Below are 4,410 nucleotides of genomic sequence, written 5' to 3' on the forward strand. Positions count from 1 at the left end.
GAGAGAATCTCAGGAGCAGAAGATTCCATAGAAATCATTGACTCAACTGTCAAAGATAATGTAAAGCGGAAAAAGCTACTGGTCCAAAACATACAGGAAATCCAGGACTCAATGAGAAGATCAAACCTAAGGATAATAGGTATAGAAGAGAGTGAAGACTCCCAGCTCAAAGGACCAGTAAATATCTTCAACAAAATCATAGAAGAAAACTTCCCTAACCTAAAAAAAGAGATACCCATAGGCATACAAGAAGCCTACAGAACTCCAAATAGATTGGACCAGAAAAGAAACACCTCCCGTCACATAATTGTCAAAAATCCAAACGCACAAAATAAAGAAAGAATATTAAAAGCAGTAAGGGAAAAAGGTCAAGTAACATATAAAGGGAGACCTATCAGAATCACACCAGACTTCTCGCCAGAAACTATGAAGGCCAGAAGATCCTGGACTGATGTCATACAGACCCTAAGAGAACACAAATGCCAGCCCAGGTTACTGTATCCAGCAAAACTCTCAATTAACATTGATGGAGAAACCAAGATATTCCATGACAAAACCAAATTTACACAATATCTTTCTACAAATCCAGCACTACAAAGGATAATAAATGGTAAAGCCCAACATAAGGAGGCAAGCTATACCCTAGAAGAAGCAAGAAACTAATCGTCTTGGCAACAAAACAGAGAGAATGAAAGCACACAAACATAACCTCACATCCAAATATGAATATAAAGGGAAACAATAGTCACTATTCCTTAATATCTCTCAATATCAATGGCCTCAACTCCCCAATAAAAAGACATAGATTAACAAACTGGATACGCAACGAGGACCCTGCATTCTGCTGCCTACAGGAAACACACCTCAGAGACAAAGACAGACACTACCTCAGAGTGAAAGGCTGGAAAACAACTTTCCAAGCAAATGGTCAGAAGAAGCAAGCTGGAGTAGCCATTCTAATATCAAATAAAATCAATTTCCAACTAAAAGTCATCAAAAAAGATAAGGAAAGACACTTCGTATTCATCAAAGGAAAAATCCACCAAGATGAACTCTCAATCCTAAATATCTATGCCCCAAATACAAGGGCACCTACATACGTAAAAGAAACCTTACTAAAGCTCAAAACACACATTGCACCTCACACAATAATAGTGGGAGATTTCAACACCCCACTCTCATCAATGGACAGATCATGGAAACAGAAATTAAACAGTGATGTCGACAGACTAAGAGAAGTCATGAGCCAAATGGACTTAACGGATATTTATAGAACATTCTATCCTAAAGCAAAAGGATATACCTTCTTCTCAGCTCCTCATGGTACTTTCTCCAAAATTGACCATATAATTGGTCAAAAAACGGGCCTCAACAGGTACAGAAAGATAGAAATAATCCCATGCATGCTATCGGACCACCACGGCCTAAAACTGGTCTTCAATAACAGTAAGGGAAGAATGCCCACATATACGTGGAAATTGAACAATGCTCTACTCAATGATAACCTGGTCAAGGAAGAAATAACGAAAGAAATTAAAAACTTATTAGAATTTAATGAAAATGAAGATACAACATACTCAAACTTATGGGACACAATGAAAGCTGTGCTAAGAGGAAAACTCATAGCGCTGAGTGCCGGCAGAAAGAAACAGGAAAGAGCATATGTCAGCAGCTTGACAGCACACCTAAAAGCTCTAGAACAAAAAGAAGCAAATACACCCAGGAGGAGCAGAAGGCAGGAAATAATCAAACTCAGAGCTGAAATCAACCAAGTAGAAACAAAAAGGACCATAGAAAGAATCAACAGAACCAAAAGTTGGTTCTTTGAGAAAATCAACAAGATAGATAAACCCTTAGCCAGACTAACGAGAGGACACAGAGAGTGCGTCCAAATTAACAAAATCAGAAATGAAAAGGGAGACATAACTACAGATTCAGAGGAAATTCGAAAAATCATCAGATCTTACTATAAAAACCTATATTCAACAAAATTTGAAAATCTTCAGGAAATGGACAATTTCCTAGACAGATACAAGGTATCGAAGTTAAATCAGGAACAGATAAACCAGTTAAACAACCCCATAAGTCCTAAGGAAATAGAAGCAGTCATTAAAGGTCTCCCAACCAAAAAGAGTCCAGGTCCAGACGGGTTTAGTGCAGAATTCTATCAAACCTTCATAGAAGACCTCATACCAATATTATCCAAATTATTCCACAAAATTGAAACAGATGGAGCACTACCGAATTCCTTCTATGAAGCCACAATTACTCTTATACCTAAACCACACAAAGACACAACAAAGAAAGAGAACTTCAGACCAATTTCCCTTATGAATATCGACGCAAAAATACTCAATAAAATTCTGGCAAACCGAATTCAAGAGCACATCAAAACAATCATCCACCATGATCAAGTAGGCTTCATCCCAGGCATGCAGGGATGGTTTAATATACGGAAAACCATCAACGTGATCCATTATATAAACAAACTGAAAGAACAGAACCACATGATCATTTCATTAGATGCTGAGAAAGCATTTGACAAAATTCAACACCCCTTCATGATAAAAGTCCTGGAAAGAATAGGAATTCAAGGCCCATACCTAAACATAGTAAAAGCCATATACAGCAAACCAGTTGCTAACATTAAACTAAATGGAGAGAAACTTGAAGCAATCCCACTAAAATCAGGGACTAGACAAGGCTGCCCACTCTCTCCCTACTTATTCAATATAGTTCTTGAAGTTCTAGCCAGAGCAATCAGACAACAAAAGGAGATCAAGGGGATACAGATCGGAAAAGAAGAGGTCAAAATATCACTATTTGCAGATGACATGATAGTATATTTAAGTGATCCCAAAAGTTCCACCAGAGAACTACTAAAGCTGATAAACAACTTCAGCAAAGTGGCTGGGTATAAAATTAACTCAAATAAATCAGTTGCCTTCCTCTATACAAAAGAGAAACAAGCCGAGAAAGAAATTAGGGAAACGACACCCTTCATAATAGACCCAAATAATATAAAGTACCTCGGTGTGACTTTAACCAAGCAAGTAAAAGATCTGTACAATAAGAACTTCAAGACACTGAGGAAAGAAATTGAAGAAGACCTCAGAAGATGGAAAGATCTCCCATGCTCATGGATTGGCAGGATTAATATAGTAAAAATGGCCATTTTACCAAAAGCAATCTACAGATTCAATGCAATCCCCATCAAAATACCAATCCAATTCTTCAAAGAGTTAGACAGAACAATTTGCAAATTCATCTGGAATAACAAAAAACCCAGGATAGCTAAAGCTATCCTCAACAATAAAAGGACTTCAGGGGGAATCACTATCCCTGAACTCAAGCAGTATTACAGAGCAATAGTGATAAAAACTGCATGGTATTGGTACAGAGACAGACAGATAGACCAATGGAATAGAATTGAAGACCCAGAAATGAACCCACACACCTATGGTCACTTGATTTTTGACAAAGGAGCCAAAACCATCCAATGGAAAAAAGATAGCATTTTCAGCAAATGGTGCTGGTTCAACTGGAGGGCAACATGTAGAAGAATGCAGATCGATCCATGCTTATCACCCTGTACAAAGCTTAAGTCCAAGTGGATCAAGGACCTCCACATCAAACCAGACACACTCAAACTAATAGAAGAAAAACTAGGGAAGCATCTGGAACACATGGGCACTGGAAAAAATTTCCTGAACAAAACACCAATGGCTTATGCTCTAAGATCAAGAATCGACAAATGGGATCTCATAAAACTGCAAAGCTTCTGTAAGGCAAAGGACACTGTAGTTAGGACAAAACGGCAACCAACAGATTGGGAAAAGATCTTTACCAATCCTACAACAGATAGAGGCCTTATATCCAAAATATACAAAGAACTCAAGAAGTTAGACCGCAGGGAAACAAATAACCCTATTAAAAAATGGGGTTCAGAGCTAAACAAAGAATTCACAGCTGAGGAATGCCGAATGGCTGAGAAACACCTAAAGAAATGTTCAACATCTTTAGTCATAAGGGAAATGCAAATCAAAACAACCCTGAGATTTCACCTCACACCAGTGCGATTGGCTAAGATCAAAAACTCAGGTGACAGCAGATGCTGGCGAGGATGTGGAGAAAGAGGAACACTCCTCCATTGTTGGTGGGATTGCAGACTGGTAAAACCATTCTGGAAATCAGTCTGGAGGTTCCTCAGAAAATTGGACATTGAACTGCCTGAGGATCCAGCTATACCTCTCTTGGGCATATACCCAAAAGATGCCTCAACATATAAAAGAGACACGTGCTCCACTATGTTCATCGCAGCCTTATTTATAATAGCCAGAAAATGGAAAGAACCCAGATGCCCTTCAACAGAGGAATGGATACAGAAAATGTGGTACATCTACACAATGG

The sequence above is a fragment of the Rattus norvegicus genome, chromosome 8 (genome assembly GCF_036323735.1).
Source record: "Rattus norvegicus strain BN/NHsdMcwi chromosome 8, GRCr8, whole genome shotgun sequence".
NCBI classification, from domain to species: Eukaryota; Metazoa; Chordata; class Mammalia; order Rodentia; family Muridae; genus Rattus; species Rattus norvegicus.